The 13,129-nt window shown below is 44.5% G+C and overlaps 1 protein-coding gene across 1 annotated transcript in view; it reads right to left on the reverse strand.

Annotated features, from left to right (window-relative positions):
• Shal (Potassium voltage-gated channel protein Shal) overlaps positions 1-13,129 on the reverse strand; it is a 254,023-nt gene that overhangs the window by 134,095 nt on the left and 106,799 nt on the right. The window lies entirely within an intron of this gene.

Raw genomic sequence — 13,129 nt, forward strand, 5'->3', positions numbered from 1 at the left:
CTTTCTTGGGGACCTTGGAGGAGAGTCTATTTTTAGCCCGGCTCTCCCGGCCGCCGCCGGCAGCGCCAGCTATTTCGGAGGCCGAAGGGGCACCGCCGCCAAACGGAGAGGACGTGCGCCGGTTCGCTCTTCTCTCTCTCTCTCTCACTCCGCGCCTCCGAGTCGGCGCTGGCTTTCGCCGCGAAAACGGACGCACTGGCGGCCGCTCTTCCGCGACCTGCCCGGAGAGCGTATACTGACCTGCGTGAGAGCTTTTAATCGTGCCGGTTTGCGAAACTGCCCGTACAGGGCTCATGTTTCAGAATACAGACACAGTGATCGATATAAGGAAAAGATTAGATAGATAGATAGATAGATAGATAGATAGATAGATAGATAGATAGATAGATAGATAGATAGATAGATAGATAGATAGATAGATAGATAGATAGATAGATAGATAGATAGATGCACGCGGAGGTCTGCTGACTGTCGCGTCACCTGTAGGCAAGAAAGAGCGTTTCGAAGCTGAGCGCGAGGTCGCGGGTTCGAAGCTGGCCGAAATCCGACTTTCGATGGAGAAAGTGCGAAAACATTCGATTGCTTAGATTTAGGTGAACGTTAAAAAAAAACCTGAGATGATAAAAATTATTCCAGAGTCCCCCACTACGGCGTGCCTTGTAATCAAATCGTGGTGTTGGCACGCAAAACCCCACAGTTTCAATTTTTAGGCAAGAAATACAGAAAGAAAGAAATATACCGTCTGTGCAGTCAGATACCACTAAGTCATTGTAGTGGCTTCTTTTTAAGCACGACAACTTTGCTTGTACACTGTGTTTTATTCTAGTTGCATGATAATAAATCTTAGTTACGCTTTCGGACTTCAGTAGTGTTAAGCGCAAGATCTGTTCTTGCTTTGTTGTTTTTCTTTTATAACTACATTTACGAGATAAAAGTTCAAGTTCGCCTAATGTCGACTTCCTGCTACTGCCTAAATATATACGGTATCTATCAAATTGGTTCGTTCATCGGAAGTACCTAATTGCCGAGAGACACGCAGCATCCTGCCCAGTCATTGTGCGCTATCGAACTTTGAAGAAAATCAATAAAGTCAGAGCTGAGCTACAGCACGTGCACAAATGTCTGATCGAACCGCAGCGTTCTGCGTAATTTGAATCTGCTCGCAATATTTTTGTTGGATGTAAGCATTCTCTGCACAAAGAAAATGCGTCTATCTAGGGCGTCGAGTACGACATCGAAGGTTCACTTTAAGGACGCTGCCAATGCTTTTAGTGCAGCTCGTTGCGCTAAATCGTTACTCCACTGCCCAATATTTTTTTTTTTTTGCTACATTTAAAAAAGCAGTCATCCAGCTAGTTAATCACTCTACTGAAATACATTTGTCTGCGAAATGTGTTCTATATATTCCCTATGACCACACTAGCAACAAGGCTACGTATACAGTAGACGTATGCGGTAAATTAAACTGCTTCTGTAAGACACTTCGAACTTTCGGCGAGAAATATGATTCTCCCCCTTACGGTAATCATCGATATGCACCGAAAAATGTAAGTACGATTGAATTTTTACGTGTTATAATAGATTATTTAGTTAAAAGCTACGAAAACTTGGCACTGGAGTGAGATACTTGCAGAATCCCGTTGCCCTTGCGAAATGACGGTCTTGGGTCATTGTCGTTTAGGCAGAACTCTCAGGAAAGACCCGGTTCGAATCGCGCAGGCTCGCAGGGTGCTGGCATATAGCGACATCGTACTAGTTTAGGGTATCAAACACGGAGCTAAGCTTCGTCATTCGTAGCAGCGTATATAATATATTCGACAGTATACCATGTGGTCCGTGCCATGCATCCACCAAAGCTATCGTAAACCGGAATCTGTGACGCACAGGCGCGTCTAACTTCCAAATCAACATGGGTAGCTTTAGCCTACTTAACAATCCCTCCACTTGGAGCGCCGTCGCTTTGCGCTGAGTACTTGACCGTGTCAACACCACAGCCTAACTTGGTAAGTCTTAGTCTGTGTGTGTGTATGTGTGTGTGAGTGTGTGTGTGTGTGTGTGTGTGCGCGCGTGCGTGCACATATACATATATATATATATATATATATATATATATATATATATATGGTCATATCATCAACAAAATACCCAAGAAAGTGGATGGGCAAACGCCGCCGCTGTAGCTCAATTGGTAGAGCATCGCACGCGAAATGCGAAGGTTGTGGGTTCGGTTCCCACCTGCGGCAAGTTGTTTTGTCATCCACTTTAATTTGCATTAATTTATCGTTACTTCATTTCATTTACTAAGCACAAGTAATTTCCCCTATGTTGTCCTTGGTGTCAGTGTTTGTTGGCTTCTGATGATGTGACTAATAAAAATCGGGCCCCTCAGTTAATCCCCTTTCATCGCGTTATATATATATATATATATATATATATATATATATATATATATATATATATATATATATACTTGTCACGTATATCCCACCACTACATTGTCATTTAGTCTCATAATGGCCTCGCAGTCGAGCTTCAACTTTCTTCATACCTTTACGTGTCGAAGTTGTTAGAATGACTCACGAGAAGACCAACCCGGGGCCAAATTTTTGAGAGACCCCCGCCTTAGGCGTATGCGAAGTGGTCGCGATCAGTCAGCTCGATGATAGCATACCTAACCTTCGCAAGGACGTGGCAGCATCACAAGATAAAATCGCTGTCTTTCCCAACCAACTAACATCAGCAAATGTGGCCGGCCCCGTGGTTGGCGAGCGCTATAAAAGGAAACGTGCTGTCCCTGCAATTTGTCCACAGTGCGAACAAATAGAGACGACGAGGGGTAGACGTAGTACGAATTCTCAGAAGCGAGGCCTTTTTTTGGCACCACCGCGGTAGATGTCTCATGTCACGCGATGGGCCGGATATCTGGTCACGAGTAGAATTGCCCGCTAGAGCTCGGACGGCGACAGAGGGCCATGTTACCGCCACTCTCGTACTTGCGGCCTCTTTCTTAAAGCACCTGTGTAACGAAATTATGGTTCCGGAGAAAGAGGTCCGCCATCGAACGTGGCCAACCCGCTTTGCACGCGTCAATGGAAACCGCTTGTCTGTCAGAGCAGTGTCGTGCAAGGGCCCATCTATGGGTCGCACGCGCACAGCACTACCGAAGTGTTCGCACCGTCTGCACTTCTTTCTCCCAAATAGTCCACTATGGCGAACTCATACGTGCTTAAGTAATATTACTCCGGCGTGAAGTGTGCTGCCACCCGCTATATTCTGGAGTGGCGCCGTAAACACCTGAGGTAGCATGGCAAGCTTGTAGCTACAGACTAATCTTTCATTTAACAAAGCATTTCAACTATTTCTCTCTCTCTCCCTCCCTCCCCCCTCTCTCTCCCTCCCTCCTCTCTCTCTCTCTCTCTCTCTCTCTCTCTCTCTCGTATTGATGCCCTGCAGCTGACACCATCATGTTTTTCAGAGTTTGCCTTTGGCTGCCCACGTCTTAGATGCCTTAAGAGCAATTTATTGAAAATACCTCGGCTTTTTCCACGGATTTTAGCTGGTGCACCACGAGTTGAGCTTTGCGAGCGGCGACATCGCAGTGCGCTGAAAGCATAACCTTCGAGATACCGAAGGTTATGCTTTCAAGGCAGAAGGACGTTGCGCTAACAGCGGAACGCTGCCATTTCGGAGGCCATGCAGAAGTTATGTATGCACAGAACTATGCCATTTTTTTAGGGAGTCGGACAGCGCTTAGTAGAAACGTACTATTTGCATATCACTTTCTGACCTATTTTACTAAGGTGTGAAAGCTGAGGCGCAGCCAAACTGCGCCATTTATGGTTTTTTTTTTCTTCGAAGTTCGACTGGTGTTCTTTACTTTGAGAAAGCCGTCGCTGAGAGAAGTGAGTGAGCGGAGTGGAGAGTGGAAAGGGAACAATGGTGTCAATACTTTTTAAAGACCTGATTTCTACTGATAGAAGAAGTCAATTATAGCATGTAACGTATCACTGCTGTTTCGCATCGCATTGTTATAGTGTGTGATGAGCGATTGCAGTGTTTAAAACCGAATCTACGGTGGTGCGACATAGGACCATCTGCTTTTCTTTTCTCTCTCTCTCCTTGTGAGTCACGGCTTACGAGATAAATTTCAGCAGTGACCACATGGAGCTTACTTCCGATGGACTTCAGGCATGGCGTCTCTCGGTGTTGGCACGTCCACATCCCGCGGGCCGCTCAAGAATCACGTTGTTATTACGCTTCACAGGTTAGACGATTTGAAGAGTAACTTGAAGAAATGAGCGCTACGAAGACGCGGACTAAAGGAGGAACACGTACAGATGGACAAGGCGTCCGTCGTACATGTTCCTCCTTTAGTTCGCGTCTTCGCAGCGCTCATTTCTTCAAGTATGCAAAACCAACTCGCCCACATCAAGCTTCTGCTGAAGAGTAACACGTGAAACATTTCGGCGAGTATTTTACACCCCGAACGTCGCGTAGCGCAGTGTGGACACCCCATTGTTGACACACCTTGAAAGCGGGCAAATTCGGAACGTTAGAGACGTACGAATGCGGATGTACGAACACTAAAATACAGGGAGGAACATTCGAGAGCATCACCGCCAGTGGCGAGGTCTTCTGACGCTGTGACCAACCACACCGCTCTGGCAACGTTCTTGCTTCGAAAGACTCTCCATTTGGAAAATGAAATGATAAAAATAAATGTTTGTTGCTTATGCCGCTCTCCATGCGTTTACGCTAGCAAGTGTAACAGTGTCTACCATGGCAAAAGAAGTTCCGCATGTTTGACAAAATAAGGTAGGGCAGCGCTCTCTGACTTTAGAAATCGAGTAATTCCCCATCTCGTTTTGATCTTTTATGGCCGAAGCGAGCATGACTGAGTTAAACGCCTCATGCGCTGACCAACTCCGAGGAAATTAGCCAAGCATCGAGTTTCGTACCAATAACGCTTAAGCGAAATAAAGCGCTGGTGTCACATAACCTATGGGCAATATGAGTTTGCCTAAAGATCGTACCTCTGGCTTTGTCCCAACACTTTGTATGTTGTGAAGCCAACGTTCTCGAAGTTGGTTTTCCTTCGCAAGATAGTTGACGTCGAAATTAGACTTGTCTAACTTCTAATTTGTTCCATCTTAATCGTTTCGAAACAGTACAGTAAAAAATTTTTGTTTAGAATATCAAGAATAATTAGGTACTTTGAGAGTATTTGTCATGTATCATGTACATTTACTGGCACACAGAAGTGAAAGTATAGTGAAATATTATAGCGAAGCAAATTGGTGAAATTAAATGAACTAATCGCGGACATAAAACGCAATTGTCTGCTCTGTAACAGCGTCATCAATCTAGCAAGCAACGCCTGAGACAGAATTTTGGCGAAAGTTCAATCTATACACGACCGTTGTTGAGTAGTTGAGTAACTTGGATTGTTGTGGCACTTCTGACCAAGCTATTCTAGCGTGGCCATGAACTTCTTGGTATCACAATTGGGATTGCCTGGAGATATATACACTGCGGATATCATAATGCCGTATTTCGTTTGTATGGCACAGACATCCGCGCAGTCGCTGACACTGTCCACTTGCTATTCAAGGTTGTATGGTTATGCATACATTTTGTCCTTTGTGTATACGGCGACGCCTCCTGCGCGTGAGTCCATATGCTGTTCACAAACTATTCCAGTATACTCATCGAGTTGAAACAATGCACCTTCATTGATTTCATTATTATTATTATTATTATTATTATTATTATTATTATTATTATTATTATTATTATTATTATTATTATTATTATTATCATTATCATTATCATTATTATTATTATTATTAATGGTGGAGTGCTCGAAGCCTACCTGACCTCTGCCGTGGGTCGGCCCGGTATTGCATTACCTCCGGGATCCGCCAGGGAAACGACAAATGCGTTGTGGGGGTAGACTTATACAGATATACAGTTACACATCTATATAAATTATTATTGACACTGAACGACTGCAGCTCCAGGTTTACTCCTAGTGGTCTCACAGTGCCACCCTATGAAGCCAAGGCACGTAGTAGCTTTTTTTTTTAATAATGAAGGGATATTTACCATAGCAATAACTTGCCGAGAGGTTTGCGAAGGTTTTTACAACTTCACTCTCTGAAGAAGGCAGCCGCTCCGAGAAGGGCTGGCACAAGCCAAGAACCCCGCACGCCGATCTGAATCTCGCGACGCGAAGCACGCGCATCGAGGACCAACAAGCGCGTCGAGAGCGGCCCGATAGAGAGGAGGCAACAAGACGCTCCCGTTTCAATTATAGTACGACACTGTCGGTTTCTTTTTCTCGCCTCCCGCGGTGCGCTCACCAAAGTTGGCGGCGCGCACCTCACTCCTTCGAAATCCCGCTTAATACGTCCTCCCCAGTTCCCTTGTTACGTCACATTGCACATTGCTGTCAATCATTTTTTTTTGTACAGGGAAGCAGTTGTTCCACACCGGTTCGCGTGTGGCGGAGTTGTGGTGTGTGCCAAATGGTAATCCACGGCCGCGCTTGAAAGGCTGGGTCACTCGAGCGGCGGCCAGCGACGCAGGCTGCATTGGAGCACCGAAGCAACCATGTGACCCCTAGACTTGGTGAGAACGCGCACAGCAGGACGCCGGGGTGAGCTATCGCTGTAACCACCGTATTCTAGAACGTTCCTCCAATCAACGCACTCCACGCCTCGGCTCAACGAAAGCGGATAGCAGCGCCACTCATCGAGAGAAGTGGTCACGACACTTCGTGACACTACACGGCAATTCTAAATGATCGCAGCGTGTATTCTTTTCTTTTTGAGCCGAGGAACGACACTGTGCTCAACACGGTGGAATGGAGGAAGAGCTTCGAGTCGAGGATCGTTTGAGAGCACGGAAGGAACCGCCAGCCGCGCAGCTCTACCAGCTCGTCGGAATGCGCTGCCAGACATACTGGCGTCGGTAGAGCTTGTACTGTACAGACCGTTTCGTCCGCATTATGGCAGCAGTGTGTTCATATCCCCAGAAAAGCTCTGGTCACGAACTTTCGTCAGTCGAGTTAGCAAAGAAAAAAAGAAGTATTTAGTCACGTGGTACGCTATAGGCACGTGTTCTTGATCCGTTTAAATATAAGAAACGCACCCCATGCGTCGAGCTCATGTACGCTGCTTTCTTGTTGTACTTAAAAGCGAAATTTACTTGTCGGTCAATCCAAATAAACAGCAAACCTTGAGTCGGCTGGAATCTCCCGAGTCGGTTAGTCTCCCGACCCCGCCACGGTTAGTCGGTTAGGTTGGAGTCGGTTAGTCTCCCGACCCCGCCACGCCTGAACCCCATCAAGGACATACTAAAGTTTTATCTCTCTCTCTCCAACGGCTGCATAAAGTGTCCTACTATAAAGTGTTCTAGCATAAAGTGTCCTGGTGATTCCTAATTTTCTTTTTTTTGTATATACGAGTGTAACAAGGAAGAAATGCCAGACAAGGCAAGCGTAAATGGTAAACATTTCATGTCCCGGCAAGCACCAAGGAAAACTCGAATCAGTGCAAATTTATAATTCCCTACGGTGCTACCGAAAAGCACCCACAACCTTTAATGCACTTGAGCGCATCTACAACGACCGCTTCTACAACTAAATGACCTGTATAACGAAATAATAATTATGTCCCGCTTATATTGAAAGCTGTGCGGTGCACAACCTTTACAACGAAGTAACCTGTATAACGAATTATTTCGGAGCACCCAAGCACTTCGTTATAAAGGCATCCTGCCATTACGTAATTCTGAAATATACTTTCTGTCGTTTCATCGTTGTATGAATTTTTATTTTGACACACCCGGTAGCTCTGGAGTTTCCGGTTGAAGTTTAAAGTTTTAGAGTTAACTGAGCAGTAAATGTACAGCTATATTGGATAGAAGTCATTGGTGAAGTAGGAGGCCTCAAGGTAACCCAACCGCCAAGAGGACCTCCTAAGGCAACGTACGTTAATTTCATCGAATACAGTAGATAGTGAATGAAGTCTACAGGCATAAGTTATTCTTGACATTGATAATGAATACCTCATAGAGCTCGCAAGCACAACTGACATAATTTGTTAATTCTCCATAACACGCCTAATTAATTCATACACTTACTTTTCCGTTCACGCATCCGCCTTGACATGCCTAATATTTCAGCTCACTTTTATTGCGCTAACTCCAGTGGTTCTATCAATTCAGTTTTCTAGGTGAAGTTCTCGACTGCACTCGGTAAAAAGATAACATCGTCGCTGTTATTGCAGCTACTATCAATATTCCTCCTTGCGCGGTGTTGACCGCATAATTTTGCTTTTGTTGTCTCATTACAAGGAGCCTTGAAGGCGTAAAAATAACCTTTCAATAACTCATTCAATCAGCTCCCGAAGACGCTGAGGAGTACATTTTTTGCCTGCTCTTGCACGTATGCGATAGCCCCATATGCTGGCCTCGTTTCTGGACTGCGTAGGTAGTCGGCCAGTGTCCGAAGATGCTATTTCGGGATTTTGAACGGAACCACAGCTGTGTAAGCCATTCAGTAAGGGCGTCGCTATTGTTTTTCATACCGCTCTAGCCGGAATCTTCTTGTGTGAAAAATCCAATGGCCAGTAGTGCGTAAACACGTACAAGAGCGTCTTGCTTTTGCTTTTGTCCTGATCATTTATTTATATTTCTTTTCTCATCATTTCCCTTTACATCAAACACAATCTCTATCGTGCGCGTGGCTTACGCCGGTTGTTCTGATTCCGACGTCTGTGTTTTAGGTTTTCCTTTTTTTTCTATTATGTGTGTTTAAGGAGAGGTAGGTGCCGATGTGTGGCGCCGACTACTCCTCTTCTCTTACATGACAGTTATCGAAAAGTTGTCGACAATCACCAGACTGGACTAATAAACACATGAACGAACATTCACGTACTAAGTCTCAGTACTGCAATATAAATAAATGTTCACGCAACAGAAGAGTTCACATAGCATAAATACTAACAAAACCGAAGTGTTCACACGCAACACATGAGTTCACACAGCATAAACGTTTACAAAAGCAAGTGAGAGAGAGAAAAAATAATGCAGAGAAAAGCAGGCATGTTAACCAGAGGTAGTTCCGGTTGGCTACCCTGCGCAGGCGGAAGGGTTAAGGAGGATAAAAAGAGGAACAGAGTGGAAGGGGGGAGATAGAAAGAAAGGAAGACAAGCACAAACAAAACGCGTACACTACAGAGCGGTAGGGGGCGGCATTCTTAGAGCTTGTCGTGAAGCCCCGTAGACCGCAGGAGCCTTAATAACGCGAGTAAGGCCTTCAACGCGGACGTTCTTTCGGAGCATTGGCCTAAAGATTTTAGTTCTGATTGTGGACGATTGTCCAACTGGTCCAGTACTCTGCACATCACTTGTCTCTGAGCACAATATTGCGGGCAGACACACATAATATGTGCGAGCGTCTCGTCGATGTTGCATGTGTCGCACGTGGGGCTGTTGGCCATTCCAATGAGGAAAGCATATGAGTCCGTAAAGGCAACGCCTAGCCACAGACGGTAGAGCATGGTCTGTTCACGTCGTGGTGACCCAAGCGGGAGGTGCATCCGTATGCCCGGAGACAACGAACGCAACCGACACATGGTGAAAACATTTGAGTCTCACATGGGCAAAGTACACTCACGGGACATCAATCGCAACCCAACCGCAGCGTCTGTTCGCGAAAGCGGAATGAAGCCTCGTTGACCACTTTCATGTGCAGATCGGGCGGCGTCGTCTGCCTGGTCATTCCCGCTGATGTTACAATGTCCTGGAAGCCACTGAAAGATTATGTTGTGTCCCTTGTCATGGCTTTGATGATATAAGTGCCGAATTTCTGAGGCCAGTTGTTCATTGGCTCTGTGGCGCATTGGGCTTCGTATGCACTGAAGGGCTGCCTTGGAGTCACTAAATACTGCCCATTGTTGCGTTGGCTTCTGCTTAACGAAATGAAGTGCAGCACGGAGCGCCGCAAGTTCTGCACCCGTCGATGTGGTCACACATGAAGTTCTTAATTTGATTTCCTCAGATTTTGCCGGGATGATGACTGCAGCAGCAGAGCTGTTGAGTTTTACTGAACGATCTGTGTATACATGTTGCCGGAATCTGTGCACGTTGTGAATGTGCTCCAAAGTTGCTTGTTTCAAAGCTTGCAATCACACACAAAAGATGCTAGGCATTTGAATGCCGCGCTCTAAATGCAACAAATACAATTGCTACTTGAACACGAGGACACAATGAACATGTAATTAAAGGTACCTGTTAATAATAACAATGCGAGCAATAATTGTTGTGTGATTTAGTATTTTTGTGATGTTTTTGATTCCTCCAAAAACTGTAGCGATGGTTTGAAGTTTTCTGTTGGCCATGGACCCAAATTTTTTCTAAAGATAGAGGCCGTCTATCCAAGCCGTGTAGTATGTTGGAGAGGTTCTTGCGGGAAGTATCATGATTTTTACAGTGTAGAAGAAGGTGTTCTATGTCTTCTTCAGGCTCTTCACATGATCATCTAGCATTGTTAGTTTTTCTTATCCTATACAGGGAGCTTTCAGTACAGGCAGTGCCTCGTCGAAGCCTATGTACTGCTGTTAAACAGACCGACTAATTTTAAACGTAATATTGAATTCTACTCCAGAATATGTATTACATATTTGAGAGTTCTGCGCATCACTTATGAACCAAGTTTCCTTGGACAATCTACCGCATAGTTTCTTCAGTAGACATCGCGCATCACTCTTATTTATACACATACACACAAAACATGACATGACATCATCGGTTGACACCGCTATTTTTCTTCTTTTGGCCCTCTAACATAGGGCACTCTTTAGAATGAGAGTGCGATAGAAAGTAATAGTCAGGAATGTTAACCTAACGGTCATACAGTTTGCTATCCTGTACGTCAGGAAAGGGTGCAAACATTATTGCAAGCAGTAATGCTAGTGCACGTCGAAATCACATAGCGCAGTTACAGAAGTGTCAGATGCTCTCTCTCACTCTCTCTCTCTCTCCCTCTCACACACGCACACACACACACACACACACACACACACACCCACACCCACACCCACACCCACACCCACGCACGCACGCGCGCAAGCACACTTCCTTTGACAAATTACACACAGCACACACTTCTCGAAGCATATCTGCGGAATATTCTGTATGTATTTTTAAAAACTCTTTTCGTGAAAGTCCCTAATTGCATAATGCTCCTTAAAACGTAAACTTCATTGCACTATACTGAGAACATATTATAATCATGACGATAAATTTCAGTTCAGTTCAGTTTACTGTCATTAAAATCCTCTCAGAGGGGTGGGTTTTACATCTATTCCACATCATTTACACATCATTAGCTATATATCAGTCATATGAATGAGCTATTTCAAGAATTTGTTTACGAGATTGAGGTTATGAAAGGGAAATGTGTCGTCCTCCAATGCCGGATATTATTTTTTCGCCAGATGGAATATCCGCACTAATTGATAATCATAAATTATCTTCATCAGCTGGTGTTGACGATATCACGTCAAAGCTTTTAAAAAACACAAAGCGCATCTCTGCCATGTATTTAACCCTGCTGTATTCCCAATCACTATCATCAGGCACGCTTCCTAACGAGTGGAAAAAGAGCAAGGTCGTTCCAGTCTACAAATCAGGTAACCGTGATTCACCCTTAAATTATCGTCCAATATCCATAACTAGTATCCCTTGCAAAATAATGGAACACGTCATATACTCACACGTAATGAATTTCCTAGACAGTAATAACTTTTTTCATCCGTCGCAACATGGCTTCCGTAAAGGACTGTCATGTGACACTCAATTAGCTACTTTTCTTCATGACCTACACTCAAATCTAGATACTAATACTGTGACCGATATAATTTTTCTTGACTTTGCAAAGGCGTTTGATAAAGTAGCTCATCAACGCTTATTATTAAAACTTTCTCGCTTGAACTTCCATCCCAATGTCCTAGCATGGATAAAAGAATTTCTTAGTAACCGATCACAGTCCGTCAGTGTTAACAATACTAGCTCAGAATTTCTTCCCGTAACATCAGGCGTACCCCAAGGTTCAGTCTTAGGTCCCCTCCTGTTCCTAATATACATTAACGATCTTCCATTGCATGTTTGCTCTCAGATTCGTATGTTTGCTGATGATTGCGTTGTCTACCGAACTATCACTAATAGTAATGACTGCATTTATCTTCAAAATGACCTGAACAACATTACAGCCTGGTGTGATGAATGGTTAATGGTACTAAACAATAATAAATGTAAATCTATGTCAATTTCCCGCAGCCGTAATCAGCATGACTTTATCTACACAATTAATGACACCCCAATCGACACTGTAAACTCTATTAAGTACCTAGGCATTACGATCACGCATGATTTAAACTGGTGCTCGCATATAACTAACATCATATCATCTGCTAACAAAACCTTGGGATTTCTGAAACGCAATCTCCGCAACGCTCCTCAACAAGTAAAACTACTAGCATATAAAACACTGGTTAGGCCAAAACTCGAATACGCATCACCCATATGGCATCCTCACCAGATTTACCTCAGCAACGCATTAGAATCCATACAGAACCGCGCCGTAAGATACATTCACTCGACATACTCATATGATATCAGCGTATCACCATTAAAAGTAGAGTCTGGTTTGGACACATTAGCGCACCGTCGCCGTATCGCGAGCTTATCATTATTCCATAAATTCTTCACCAGCTCGCTTCGCCACGCACCTTACATTGTACCACCTTCACGCATATCGCTGCGCACAGGCCACCCACTAAATGTTGCTCGCCCTCGCGCGCGCACTGTCACCTGCTCGTCATCATTTTTTCATCGTACAGCTAAAGACTGGAACGGCCTTCCCCACCACGTCGCTGCCATCACCACCTCATCTGCCTTCGTGGATGAAGTAACGAGTATTCTGTCTTCAAAATAAGATAGTGGACAACCTCCTGTATTTTTGTACCACCCACCCCTTATGTAATACCCCGCAAGGGGTCTTTAAGGTAATAAAATGAAAATGAAATGAAATGAAATTTCATGACAATTCCTCCATCTTGCG

The sequence above is a fragment of the Dermacentor andersoni genome, chromosome 6 (assembly GCF_023375885.2).
Source record: "Dermacentor andersoni chromosome 6, qqDerAnde1_hic_scaffold, whole genome shotgun sequence".
In the NCBI taxonomy this organism is placed as follows: domain Eukaryota; kingdom Metazoa; phylum Arthropoda; class Arachnida; order Ixodida; family Ixodidae; genus Dermacentor; species Dermacentor andersoni.